This window comes from Neoarius graeffei, chromosome 18 (assembly GCF_027579695.1).
Source record: "Neoarius graeffei isolate fNeoGra1 chromosome 18, fNeoGra1.pri, whole genome shotgun sequence".
NCBI classification, from domain to species: Eukaryota; Metazoa; Chordata; class Actinopteri; order Siluriformes; family Ariidae; genus Neoarius; species Neoarius graeffei.
In genome coordinates, this window is record NC_083586.1 from 11,150,463 (window position 1) to 11,166,306 (window position 15,844).

A 15,844-nucleotide genomic window follows, 5' to 3' on the forward strand; every position below is an offset into this window, starting at 1 on the left:
CCGTGTGAGGCGATTGGTTTGTTGACTTCTTGAATATTGTTGCAACAACAGATAAATTATCAGCTTGATTAAGCAACTGCCAAGGTATATCCCCAGGTGTATTAAACGGTTAACAGTAGTGTGATAAGCATATCACAAAATACTAATGACCTATTAATAACTTAGGATAAGAGATAGCATTTCCAAACAAAAACAAACTTTATTATTTGATTAATTAATTACATAGTTAATATTCATTAATAATAATTAATTAATAAATTAACTCATTGATTAATTAATTACCTAATATCCAACCTAAGTAAAATGGCATCCCCTCGTGTCTCAGAGGCTGAAGACAACACTCAAGACGTGTCCCTCTTTGATGTCATCGCAGACCTCATTCACTGCTCTGCCTCCGAAAAAGCAAACATTAGGAACATGAGTAAGGATGAATGCCAAAATAACATAGATAACTCAATAAAACATATGAGAGATCCAAAAAGAACAACTATTAGTGTCCAAGAGGCACTAGGTAGGCTATTCCTGTTACACTTCCAAGACACTGATTTAGAAATCAGATACCTCCACAGAGAGGTTGACAGGCTGACCACCAGCAACGCTGAGCTGGCAGCCAATAACAATGATTTATATAGTGAGCGTGAGCTCCTGAAAAACTCCCTTGATGATTGCGCCAAAAGGCTAGAGAAAGCCGAAAAGTCTGCCAAGAGGGCTGCCAAGGAGCAGACCCCCCAAGAAGGGCGTGAGGGGCGTGAAAGACCCCCAGCAATGCGCCGAAGCTCAGAGCGGGAAGAGGCGTCCGAGCTGGACACCGTGGATTACCTGGTCGAGGACCAGACATCCCGCCAAACTCCATCAACTCGCTACACGACTCCTTCGTCGTTTAGCCAGGGTGGAGCCATACTGTGCTCATCCCGAGCCCAGGCCTATAGCACACCCAGGTCAGTGCGCAACAGTATCCCTGATCCATCTTCAGATGAATCAGACTACAAATCTAGTGCGAAACGGGAGCAATACCAGAGTAGCATGGGCGCAGATAGAGGGTGGGACGGGTGGGATTCATCCCACCCAGATTTAAATTCACCTCGTTCGGTCCCCCCCACTTATAGGGAGGAAAAAACGTCTATGCTGTCTTTCTTTGCATAAGGCAAACCTCACGGAAAAATCAAAAGACTAATTACCATTTGGTTTATTGAGGTGCACAGCAGTACATACATAGTTGCAACAACTCACATAAAACAAAACAAAGACTGATATTCGGTTGGTTGAGCTGCGGAGACTGCACAGGTTGCGAGCTCGAGCTTGGTTGCTATAGTTACCCACAACAAGTTTGACAGGCATATCGGGGACAGCTCCTAGTTCAGGACCCCAACACGGCATGATGAAGGGTGCCAAACCGAAAAGGCAGAAAACGATTGCATCGTTTTTTCAAAAAACAACGACTGTAAGTAAACTGTGCCTTACTTTATCAGATCACCTTGCAATTTTTTGATAGTCTGTTCAAAGTAATGTCGTAGTGAAAGTAAAATCATACGGAGTAGAGATGCCTTTCTGGTGGCCTCCTTCTTTCACTGGTAGCCTGTAGATACAGTGCTCAGAAGGCAGTTTTAATGTTTAATCTGGCGTTCCCTGCCATAATTTCAGCAAGCATATTGTTTCATAAGGAAACTTTGCGAAGAGTTGTTGACTGACTGCCGCTCACGCAACACACAGGCATAGTTAGAAAGTCAGGATGCACTGGTTTACAGTTTACACACACACACGTAGCCCAGCCTCTCGCAGCGAGAGGCAGAACGAAGTTTCAGTGGCTTGCGGAGGCTTAAAACATGGTTGCAGTCCACCATGACCCAAAAAAGGCTGAATGGAGTGGCAGTGTGCCACATCCACCAAGAGAGGCTGGACAATCTGAATAGGAGAGACATCACCCAACAATATATTCAGGACAAGGATCGGAGGAGAGAGGTTTTTGGATCCTTCACATAATCTGTTTCTGCATTTGAGGCCATTTATTGAAAACTCATGTAGACTACTTATTTACAATTTTATTCATGTATATATATAGGCTATGTTGTTTATGTGTTTGTAAGGCACATCAGGTAAGAAGTGACTTTTAATTACATTTTGTGTTTTTTTTACACCCTGCTCTTTCTGTTTTCTTAAAGAATCAGTGTGCTGAAAGTCAGTTAATGTTTAAATAAAACAGTTTTTGCATACGGCATATGGCATGCTTGGGGAGTGATTGGAATCAGTATCAGAATCAATAAGCTTTATTTCTTTCAAAGATGGGTAATTAAGTTTGACAGTCCAAGTCTCAATACATAGGATACACAGACCTGGATGCTATAGATAAATACAAAGGGTAGACAAAACAGTCAGCAGTCATCCAGAACACACACACACACACACACACACACACACACACACACACACACACATATTCAACCCACATGACATCCTGTCATGTCAGTGGTAAATAGCACATGAGAGCACCAGACATCACAGGTGTGCTCTATTCCTACTCTTTATTTATTAGTAGGCCTAAGCTAACGGTTGCAGGGATGAAGGAGTGATGTTTTTTTTGTCTTAGCTGAGTAATGTCGCCGCCCTGAGGGCATCAGAGTATATTCCTCGCACAACACATGGTGGGGGTGGGGTTGGGGTTGGTTTGCTGGCAGCTTTGTCCCCCCCAGTTCAAAAAACGTATCTGCGCCCCTGCAGAGTAGCTCAGATAGTGAGTACTCAGGAGAGCCAAGGAGGCCGCACAAGGACATGCACCAAGCCCTTCGCATACGGCAAATTGACCTACTTGCCAAAGATGTTGATCGATTTGATCCTGACAATAAAAGAACAAATGTAAATGATTATTTGCAAGAAATTGACTGATGCGTGATGGACCTGCCGAAAGCCACAACGCGAGAGAAACTTAAACTGATCTGGAAGACCTCCAGTAGCAGCGTTCGTGCTTTTTTAGAGATGCTACCCCCAGACATTCGTGACAGCTATTCGAAACTTTGCAATTACATGAGGGAAAAATATGCGCCGTACACGGATGAACCCTCCGCGACATTGTGTGCAATACAAATTAAACAGAAATGGTCTGAGGTGCCTCGTGAATATTATAGACGGCTATGTACTGCCTATTTCCAGGGTAATTGTCCAGCCATGGGATTAAAGTGAGCTGCCTGGAATACCAATTCCTGGCGGCTCTTGGGGATCAAAAGTTGGGTTATGACCTATGGTCATGAGCTTTGGGTAATGACCGAAAGAACAAGATCGCGGATACAAGCAGCTGAAATTAGTTTCCTTCACAGGATGGCTGGGCGCTCCCTTAGAGATAGGGTGGGAAGCACAGTTACTCAGGAGGAGCTCAGAGTAGAGCCGCTGCTCCTCCACATCGAGAGGAATCAGCTGAGGTGGCTCGGGCATCTTTTTCAGATGCCTCCTGGACGCCTCCCTGGGGAGGTGTTCCAGGCATGTCCCCCCGGGAGGAGGCCCTGGGGAAGACCCAGGACATGCTGGAGGGACTATGTCTCTCGGCTGGCCTGGGAACGCCTCGGTGTTCTTCCCGAGGACCTGGCCAAGGTGTCTGAGGAAAGGGAAGTTTGGGCTTCCATGCTTAGACTGCTGCCTCCGTGACCTGGTCCCGGATAAAGCAGAAGACGACGAGACGAGATGAGACGTACTGCCTATTTCCAGGGTAGTAGAGCACCAGGCTTGGAAGAAGATAGGGGCTTCAAATTCCTCTTCTTACATAACCTCCACCCAAGCGTGCGCACTCAAGTCACACTGACGTGTCGACAAGGTTTCTACTCGATGAGGGAAATTAGGCAACTAGCCCAAATGACTTGGGAGACCACTGTCAAAACCACAGACAGAAACAATGATGAACTCAGGGTCCTTAGTCTCCAGGGTGCAGACAGGCCCCCGCTAGCCTTAGAAGGAGGTGAAGCTCCACCAGGGGGACCCACCTGGAGAAATCCCGGTCCGAACCGCCCCTTGCCAAGCCATCACCAGGGTGAGTGGAAGAATTGGCAAGGTAAGGCCAGGAGAGACCAAGGGCAAGGCCACAGTGACCATGGCAACCGCTCATCATATGAAAAGGGTCATAAGGAACAAGGCAGTTGGCAGCAAGATCGTCATCCCCGCTCTGGCCAGAGACGGCAGGAGCGCTCCGACCGTAGCTCTACACGTAGGGGTAGAGGTGACCGACACAGTGACTCAGACCAACCTGGTAAGTTCCGCTCAGAGCTGGATTCTTTGAAAGCCCAGTTGGCTGAGGTTAAAGGACTGTTACAGAAGAGGTCAGACCCCTCAACAGATAAAACAAAAGAGCCCAAGAAAGATGACAAAGGCCACCCGCAGGCATGACTAGGCCAGGAACCACGAGTATATCTCGTGAAATGGGGAGAAGATCCCTGTGAAACAGCAGGCAATGGTCAGGATGTAGGGCCCCCCTGGTGGTGAAGGCAAACACACAAAATGCACCTCTGATGCAGTTCTTAGGCGATCTAGTTAGAAGGGGCAATGCTAAGTGCATTTACACCCCCGTGGTGGTCGAGGGTACAATCACCCTCCAAGCCCTTCTAGATACTGGATCGGAGATCACGCTCATGTGCCCTAAAGTCTTTGCCACCATCTCTCAGACATGGCTCTCACAAGGTGACCCAATCCCAACCAAGCCCTGCAACATAAACTTGGTTAGCTTCAGGCAAAACAAAGCCCCAGTAACACAAATGACATGGTTGGAACTCAGATTCCAAGGCATGTCAATCATACATCCCACTTACATCTGCTCTGTGGGTACAGAAAAACTACTGATTAGCCAAGACCTACTCGACAGGTTGATGCCACTCATTGATTGTCGTCGCAGTCAGTTGTGGCCCCAAAACAAGACTCTTCAGCCGATAGTCGATTGGCCTTTCATGATCAAAGACATAACCGAGTATGTCAAGGGATGCCTGGTCTGTTGTCAATTTCGCCCATCCAAACCGCTAAATAGAGCTCCACTGCAAAGTCAAGGAATTATCTTCCCCTGGTCCAACCTCCAAACGGACTGGATCGGTCCGGTACCAAAATCTTCCCGGGGTAACAAATACCTCCTTACCATCACATGCGCTTTCACAAAATGGATAGAATGTCTACCAGCTCCCAACGATACTGCAGATACCACTGCTCTCCTTCTCATGAACCATGTGTTCAGCCACTGGGGCCTCCCTCTATCCATCAACTCAGACAAAGGCACCCATTTCACTGCTGGTGTAATGGCTGTGCTGTGGAACATGTTAGGCATTGAGGCGAAATTCCATATTGCGTACCACCCTCAATCCTCTGGTCAGGTTGAACGAGCCAATCAAACCATTGTGAGCATGCTGCGGAAGTATGTCACCCACCATGGTAAAGATTGGGATGTGAAACTTCCCTTGGTGCTAATGGCCATTAGGTCCACCCCTCATCGCACCACTGGAGTCACACCCTTTGAGATGATGACTGGGCGGGGGATGTTTCTCCCACTGCATCTCCTGTACAGACCAGAGGACATGAGCATCGCCACTGCATACACCGCACATCAATACGTCGCCGACCTACAACGCCACGTACAGCCAACCTTTGCATGGGCCCAAAAGTATCTCGAAACGAGCATAAAAGGACAAAAGGCCTACTACGACCGAAAAGCCTCCCATCACGAATATCAAATAGGCGACAAAGTCCTATACTTCAACTTTACCAAGCTGGTAAGAGTCTCAAAGAAGTTCCTACCACACTGGTCAGGACCTTTCGAGATCGTGGGAAAACTGTCCCCCGTCGCATATCGCATTAGGAGATCCAGGCCTAATCAAATGCCCTCATATCGATGGGTCCCTAGCAACCAAATCAAGCCTTTTGAACAGCCCTCACTCCAAAAAGGGGGTGGACGATAGTTAGGCCCATCCTGTCCACCTAGCTTGTATGTCTCACTCACCCATAAGCGTACACTAACATTCCCAGTCACATTTACCAACCCAATAGAGTAATAACCCTTCTGTATGTTACAGAATGGACTCCCTCGGGATCCTGTGCATCCTCCTCACCCTACAACTCAGTCAGTCAAGTGAGGTGGTGGAGCCTGGCCCCCCAGCTGGCATCATCCTGCAGGAGGCTCCTGGGCTCCTTCTTACGAACTGCCACATTCACACTCAAAGAGTATATGCCTGACTAGACCCATGGGACGTATACCGTAAACACCTCAAGTCACTACCACAATCGACCGATGATAGTGGACCAAATGGCGAGATCTGGAATACAGTTGAACATGCTAAATGCACAACTATCCACATGCTGGAGTGGTTACAAAAATTCTTAGTCACCGAGGAACAGCTGAGTGGCAAAACACATCAGAAAAAGTTCCTCGGGTGTTTACTTACTGCTGCATCTGACATTGGGTCCTTGTTCTCTGTTGGTTTCTCTGCAGCCAACTCAGTCAGTCTGAGTGCGGTGAAAAGAGAAGTTAGCATTCTGAAAGAGGAAATGCCAGAGATCCGAGAGAAACTCCTTTCTCAACAGGAGGAGCTGCAGGGCTTAGGCAAAACCCTGCAGGGAACTATACTAACCATTAACATGCATTCTGCTCTAATCAATAACACTGTGCATGCCGTAGACAAGTTGGCCGAAATAATCAAGAACGAGATCAAATACGTCCGGGTTGTAAGGGATTTGATGCAAGACCTGCTTAGGGAAATTGGCAGCTCAATCAGTACCCTGAGTAGTGGTAAAATCCCACCATATCTGATACCCCTTAGCATGGTAGATAAAATACTAAAATCCGCTACTACTACTAAGGTGTATTCATCATAAATACACCTGGCCTATAGTCTTGGCAGTACTATCCCCATTTTTGTGAATCCACAAGACTTAGAGATAGGATTCATGCTGAACCTACCCATCATTGAGAAAAACAACATATATAGACTCAAGTCTGTCCTCAACATGGGTTTCTGGAAAAACAATGTTCGTATATACATACAGACACCACCCATGGTAGCATTCCATGATGACAGCCCCTCTGTCTACTTTATTCCCAACCTAGAGATGTGCACCTCCACCAAAGACATCCACTGGGTCTGCCCAAGCAACCCATTCATTAGAGACACTACAGATCGCCTGTGTGGTTTGAAGGCAAAAGCGCACAAACAAAAGTGTGTAAGTCAAATGTCCGCAAAGGACGAGATATGGAAACCAGAGTAGAGAGAGCTGGTAATCGGTGGGTTGTTAACACTCCAAAAACTGAAGTCTTGATGTCATACGATCAGCATGACACAGCCGCCAGAATGAAAATCCCAAACCAAATGGTGTTCCTTAGTGTACCACAGGGAGCCACCATTCACGTAGGTGATATCACCCTACACCATCTTAGTACTGACAGGTACGATTCTGAGATTGAAATGATAGACGCATTTCAAGGTTATGATCTTGAGATCAATGACACCCTCCAACAGCAACTACTGGTTGAAGGGACCAAAATGGTGAAATTTAGTTTAGGCAAGACTGGAATTTCGACTATGGTCTCCTGCTACCAGGTCAAAGAGTCAACTGATCTAGGATCTACTATAAGTCTGATTGCTTTGGGACTTCTCCTCAGTGGCTGGGTCTTAACCGCTGGCATTGCATACATGCTACACAAATACATAAGAACACTACATGCCAAGCTGGATAAGATAGTCTGCATCCCTGACAGCTTTAGCCGCTGTAGCGCATGCTTTCTGGCCAGACCACCCGCTGCTATTACCTTTCCAGAAGATTAGGCTTACTAACCCAAGCACTAATACTTCTTTTCTTTCCTTCATTCCTTCTCTTCTCTTGTTTTTATGCATAGGAAATGAAGTAACTATGTAGTGTTTAATGTTTTTTTTATAGATGTGATTTTGACCTAGTTAGATAGAGAGTGATTATATGCCCAAATGCTTACAGCCTGATATTGGCCCAAATGCCTATGCCTCCAACTGTTTTACTAGGACTCATGAGTTTACACAGGTTTCACAGGACACCATGGACTGTAGAGAGGATGCTACCTCAAGGACTATGGACTGTACTGTACTGTGCTCTCAGTGCTACGACTCAGTCATACCCCTGAGACCAAAAGGGGGAATGTAGGGACAGCCACAGTCCCCGTCTAGAACTACAAATCCCATCAACTAACTTCCGCGATGACCTACGTCACGGCATCCATGATCACCTAAGGCACGTCACGTCACCGACTCTATAAGTGACCCAGTCACCCCCAACTCGCCCTCTCTCTCTGTGGACCTTCGCGTCATACAGACATATAGAGATACCCCCGCTCATCAGAACATCCAAAATCACGACGTCTGCCTTGCAAGAAAGAAGACTCAGCACGCTTTCGTATATACCACTGGCCACGGTAAAGAGTACTTAAGTTGCGCCGTCTCACTCAATTGAGTTACAACCGGTTTTATTTGTTTATTATAAGTAACGTTACAACTGCAGCCCAAGCAGTTAATTAAAGTTAGAAGCGACCGGATTCCTTCTGACTTAATCGCTGTGCACATTATTGGTCAGAGACTTTTCCTCACGAAGGACGAAGCTTCGGATCAAGGAATTCTCTGCCCCTTCACAGAAGCGACCCACGAGCCTTTTGTGAACCTCCGCGAGCACCCGAAACTCCACGAAACTTCGGGACATCTCTGCAATCCTGCATAGAAGCAAGATACTGGAAGTAAGGCTGGCATTTGGGCAAACTAGTCTTAGGAATTAGCTTTATGAAGTAGTGTGAATTTAAACTCAGAAACTGTTTAATTGTGCACACTGTAGACAATTAGAGTGTCGAGTTGATCATTGTTGTTCTACATTTCTCTCTCTGTTGTTTTAATAGATAGATTGTTGCATGCTCTTTTCTATTTTCTCTAACACCCCTTAATTTCATTATTACACACACTTTGACCTCATCAAGATTTCAGTGGATTTGGTAATGTTATAAGGTAGTGGAATTAGCAACCACGATGAATTCCTTTGTCTCAAGAAAACCACGAGGTGATTTTCCCTTCCCCCCAACACCTTAGATAACATTCCAATCTCCAAATTTTACTGTGCACCTCCTGCGCGCATGCTCAAACTCTCTCTCTCTCTCTCTCTCTCTCTATCCCCCCCCACTCTCCCTCTCACACACCCACCCACACACACACACACACACACGCCCATCGGGTGTACTACCTCACTGTTTGTGCCTTGTGTATATATTGCTGCTGACCATATTGAATGTATTCAACTGCTATTACCCATTTAGTATCGTTGTTATAATAAATTCAATTATTCTGTTAAACTGTGCTTGTCTGTTTTTGCTACTGTATACTTGAAGTCACACAATCTCAAAGAACTCCAAATTGCCTTCACCCAAGTGTATATGAATGCTATTGGCTGTAGTATCTATGTAATACGGTAAGTAATACATTATTGCTGCATCATTAGTGATCATAATAATTTGGAATATACCATAATTTAGCTGTTTGGTAATTTATTATTAAACACCAAAATTAATGGTATTATTAATGAGACTGATTTAATGAGACTGATCACTTAAGACCAATTGCACCCACAAGGGTGCCCACTATGTTCCAGCGGCTTATGGACAGGGTCCTCCGCCCTCATGCTGTCTACGTGGCTGCCTATCTAGACGACATAATAATTTACAGTTATGACTGGCCGCAGCACTTGGAACACCTGAGGGCCATTCTAAAATCTCTGAGGTGAGCGGGCCTCACAGCTAACCTGAAAAAGTGTGTGATTGGGCAGGTGGAAGTATGGTATCTGGTGTTCCACTTGGGCCATGGGCAGGTGCATCCCCAAATTAACAAGACTGCAGCAATTGCGGCCTGCCCGAGGCCCAAGACCAAAAAGGAGGTGAGACGATTCTTGGGGCTGGCTGGCTATTATCGAAGGTTTCTACCTAGTTATTTGGATGTCACCAGCCCACTAACCGATCTCACTAAAAAGGGGGCTTCAGATCTGGTCCAGTGGACGGAGCAGTGCCAACAGGCCTTCTCTGAGGTAAAAGCTGCACTGTGTGGGGGGCCACTTTGCACTCCCCTGACTTCTCGCTCCCCTTTATTTTGCAGACTGATGCATCAGACAGAGGGCTGGGGGCCGTTTTGTCCCAGGAGGTGGAGGGCGAGGAGCACCCCATGCTGTACATCAGCCGGAAACTGTCGATGAGCGAAAGCAAGTGCAGCACAATCGAGAAGGAGTGTCTTGCCATTAAGTGGGCAGTCCTCGCCCTCCGATACTACCTGCTGGGGCACCCTTTCACTCTCTTTTTGGACCAAGTGCCCCTCCAGTGGCTCCACCGCAAGAAGGATGCCAATGTCCGGATCACCTGTTGGTATCTCGCCCTCCAGCCATTTAAGTTTGAGGTGATCCACAGGCCGGGGGCACAGATGGTGGTGGCGGACTTCCTGTCCCATCGGGGGGGGAGTCAGCTTCAGGCCGGACAGCTCCCCGGCCTGAGTCAGGTGGTGGGGATATGTGGCAGCGGGGGCGTGGCCAGGCAGTAGTCTGTGAATGGAGGGCAGGGTCGGAAAATGTAAGTGGCTAAGTCATTCCACCTGCTGTCAATTAATGTGTGTGTTTGTTACAGGGATGTAGCATAAAAGGAGAGAGAGAGAGCAGAGAAAAGGGTCTCTCTCCCTGACCACAACGCATGTGTGAGTGAGTGAAAGAAAGGAAGCTGGAAAGCAAGCTGAAAAGCTAAAATAAAGTGTTTGTGCAACCATCAACCATACAGTGGTGCTTGAAAGTTTGTGAACCCTTTAGAATTTTCTATATTTCTGCATAAATATGACCTAAAACATCATCAGATTTTCACACAAGTCCTAAAAGTAGATAAAGAGAACCCAGTTAAGCAAATGAGACAAAAATAGTATACTTAGTCATTTATTTATTGAGGAAAATGATCCAATATTACATATCTGTGAGTGGCAAAAGTAAGTGAACCTTTGCTTTCAGTATCTGGTGTGACCTCCTTGTACAGCAATAACTGCAACTAAACATTTGCGGTAACTGTTGATCAGTCCTGCACACCTGCGTGGAGGAATTTTAGCCCATGTGTATGTTTATGCAGATTATATATATATATATATATATATATATATATATATATATATATATATATATATATATACACACACACACACACAGTGGTGCTTGAAAGTTTGTGAACCCTTTAGAATTTTCTATATTTTTGCATAAATATGACCTAAAACATCATCAGATTTTCACACAAGTACTAAAAGTAGATAAAGAGAACCCAGTTAAACAAATGAGACAAAAATATTATACTTGGCCATTTATTTATTGAGGAAAATGATCCAATATTACATATCTGTGAGTGGCAAAAGTATGTGAGCCTCTAGGATTAGCAGTTAATTTGAAGGTGAAATTAGAGTCCTCACATGAACTGCTCGCTTCATGTCCTTCAACAACATTTCCATTGGATTAAGGTCAGGACTTTGACTTGGCCTTTCCAAAACATTAACTTTATTCTTCTTTAACCATTCTTTGGTAGAATGACTTGTATGCTTAGGGTCATTGTCTTGCTGCATGACCCACCTTCTCTTGAGATTCAGTTCATGGACAGATGTCCTGACATTTTCCTTTAGAATTCGCTGGTATAATTCAGAATTCATTGTTCCATCAATGAGGGCAAGCCGTCCTGGCCCAGATGCAGCAAAACAGGCCCAAACCATGATACTACCACCACCATGTTTCACAGATGGGATAAGGTTCTTATGCTGGAATGCAGTGTTTTCCTTTCTCCAAACATAACGCTTCTCATTTAAACCAAAAAGTTCTATTTTGGTCTCATCCGTCCACAAAACATTTTTCCAATAGCCTTCTGGCTTGTCCACGTGATCTTTAGCAAACTGCAGACGAGCAGCAATGTTTGTTTTGGAGAGCAGGGGCTTTCTCCTTGCAACCCTGCCATGCACACCATTGTTGTTCAGTGTTCTCCTGATGGTGGACTCATGAACATTAACATTAGCCAATGTGAGAGAGGCCTTCAGTTGCTTAGAAGTTACCCTGGGGTCCTTTGTGACCTCTCCAACTATTACACGCCTTGCTCTTGGAGTGATCTTTGTTGGTCGACCACTCCTGGGGAAGGTAACAATGGTCTTGAATTGCCTCCATTTGTACACAATCTGTCTGACTGTGGATTGTTGGAGTCCAAACTCTTTAGAGATGGTTTTGTAACCTTTTCCAGCCTGATGAGCATCAACAACATTTTTTCTGAGCTCCTCAGAAATCTCCTTTGTTTGTGCCATGATACACTTCCACAAGCATGTATTGTGAGGATCAGACTTTGATAGATCCCTGTTCTTTAAATAAAACAGGGTGCCCACTCACACCTGATTGTAATCCCATTGATTGAAAACACCTGACTCTAATTTCACCTTCAAATTAACTGCTAATCCTAGAGGCTCACATACTTTTGCCACTCACAGATATGTAATATTGGATCATTTTCCTCAATAAATAAATGGCCAAGTATAATATTTTTGTCCCATTTGTTTAACTGGGTTCTCTTTATCTACTTTTAGTACTTGTGTGAAAATCTGATGATGTTTTAGGTCATATTTATGCAAAAATATAGAAAATTCTAAAGGGTTCACAAACTTTCAAGCACCACTGTGTGTGTGTGTGTGTATATATATATATATATATATATATATATATATATATATATTATCTGCATAAACATACACACTGATCAGCCATAACATTATGACCACTGACAAGTAAAGTGAACATTATTTCATTATAATGGCACCTGTCAAAGAGTGGGATATATAAGGCAGCTAGACAACAGTCAGTTCTTGAAGTTGATGTGTTGGAAGCAGGAAAAATGGACAAGCATAAGTGACATCTGAGTGACACTGACAAGGGCCAAATTGTGATGACTAGGTGACTGGGTCTGAGCATCTCCAAAATGGCACATCTTGTGGGTTGTTCCCGGTATGCAGTGGTAAGTACCTACCAAAAGTGGTCCAAGGAAGGACAACCGATGAACCAGTGACAGCATCGTGGGTGTCAAAGGTTTACTGATTCGCATGGGGCACAAAGGCTAGCTTATATGGTCCAATCCCACAGAAGCGCTACTGTAGCAAAAACTGCTGAAAAAGTTCATGCTGCCTAAAACAGAAAAGTGTCAGCATTAACTTTTTCAGCAGTTTGTGCTACAGTAGCTTTTCTGTGGGCTAATCACTGAGCCTTCGAAACCCATAACCCTCTTGCTGGTTCACTGGTTGTCCTTCCTTGACCACTTTTGGCAAGGGAGTAACTTTGATTTTGACATTGGTGGGGACACAAAAGTAATCCAAGGCAGAGCTTCCGAAAGGTGTTTTTTTCCCATTAGCAATCATAATTTCAGGTCATGCAGATCTTATAGGTTAACGAGGGCAGCTGTGGCCTAATGGTTAGGGAGTTGGTCTTTGGATCCCAGGGTTACAGGTTCAAATCCCACCCTTAACTCTCCCTACTGAATTCAGCTCCCTACTGGGCTGAATCTCATGACTGACATATCCATCATTAATCTCACCTGTGAATTTCTGACCTCTCTATCTCCTCCAGCTGTGGGCTCCTCTACCTTCTCTGCACTGTCTTTCATCTCCTCCAGCCTCTCTGCTGTCTGTCACCTTACAAAAATATGTTGATGCATGACATATGAACAGATTAGGGATAGAATGATTGTAGAGTTTAATGGTAAGGTTGTAGCCTCAGCAAAAAGGGCTAGACAAAATTATTACATAGACTATAATTTATTCCCCACAAAAACATGGATGCATAATATCACATGATCTAGAATCTTATGATTTATTACTTTTACACCACACAATTCCTAATTTGTGTTTAAGCAGTCGTTCTGTCTCTTCCACAGAAATACATGAAAATAAGAATTAAAAACTTTAAGCATTTTTAGCATTAAATATTGTTTTTTTTTAAATTCAGTATCTGTATTGTTTGACATTGGGGGGGGGGGGGGTGTGTCTCAAAATTCACTGACTGCCTTATTGAGACACTCATAAATAGCTGCTACTGGTGGCATTTTCTATTCTGTAATTAAGCTCAAATTTTGCTAAAATGATATTTGGATATATAATTTAGTGATTGCCTATTATAGCATGATTATGATTACATTAGTATTGCATTTGTAGTATACCCCCATTTTTTGTCTTTTTATTGCCCCTCCATTTTCCATATTATGTCTTTTTGTTGCCTGTTTCTGTGTTCGTAATGTGTGTTATGATTTTCACTGCAGATGTGCTTGTGACTTCTTTTATGTTCATGCTGCAGTTACCAGTATTCGTCTGTAGGTGGCAGTAAAGGACCATGGATTTGTTGTATCTAGCCTAGCCTAGTAGTAGTAGAAAGAGGTCTCTGTAAAACGGTGAACGCAGCAGACTCAGCAGCAGACTCAGCGGCTGTCACGCTGTTGATTCTGAAATGCAAGTCGCACATCTGCATGGCCATGCAGTAGCCTACATCTGACTACTTACATTCTGTAAAACCATTAGGTCTATAAATTTAACATTCATTCATCGAGGATATTATCTAACACCAAGTTACATTGCTCCAGCATTCCTTTTCTCTGCAGCTATGCAGTAGCCTAGCTCTGATGCGTCCTGTCACGTTGCTAAACCTGCCTAAGGAGCCGCAGCAATACTTTTATGAAGGGTTTCCATACATCAAAAAGATTTTGTTGAGTTTTTAAAGCTTGACGGAAACCCTGCACTTACATTCTTGACTTTGAAGAAGAATGAACGAATGTCTCGTTTCTTGGGAGGGGGGCCGTCATCCATGATACTCAAGTCAGCATGCGAGTCATAGGGCAAGCATGCATGGACACTGAAGTCCAGCTCAATTTGTAGGCTGACGGAGAGTGGGGGGTGCGTGTGAGATACGGGGGGCTGATGGGCGGGTAGTCATGGCTGCTGTGGGAAGTGTGCTGCTGTTACAGCAGATGGAGTGACAGCTGGGATAGCCAACGATGTAAGTTAGCGAGAAACAGGTAGCTAATCAGAGAATGTATATCTACGTTAGAGGGGGGATTATTAGCAGTGTTATACATTTAACCCTTTGTGTGCCATATAATCATTGCTCAGGTTAGGACATCGGTTTTATTGATCGTGATTACACAGTAGCGGCTGAATATTGGTAGAGACACGTCCCCAGCGTCCCTACCCAAAATTACGCCCTAGACTTTTGGTAACCATTGCATACCGGGAACACCCCACAAGATGTACCATTTTGGAGATGCTCAGACCCAGTAATCTAGGCATCACAATTTGGCCCTTGTCAGAGTCACTCAGATCCTTATGTTTGATCATTTTTCCTGCATCCAATACATCAACTTCAAGCATTGACTGTTTTCTTGCTGCCTAATATATATCCAACTCCTTGACAGATGCCACTGTAATGAGATAAGCAATGTTATTCACTTTACCTGTCAGTGGTCATAATGTTATGACTGATCAGTGTTTGTGTGTGCATATATATATATATATATATATATATATATATATATATGAGAGAGACACTGCCTCAGTGCCATCTGCCATCCATCATCACAGTCATGACATTAATCCTGTGGTGACTAGCAATTACACATTCTCCTCCTTTTCTCTTTGCATTTGGACAGTGATGCACTCTCTGAAGCATCTTTAATATAAATATATTTTCAAAATGGTGTGATTTCAGCGACAGTTTTCTGAAGTGTTGTGACGTTTGAGATGCTGAGTAAGCATGAGTCAGATCACTTTTTCCCAGATTAAAAAGAAACCAAGCATGAATTTCTATTAGATTT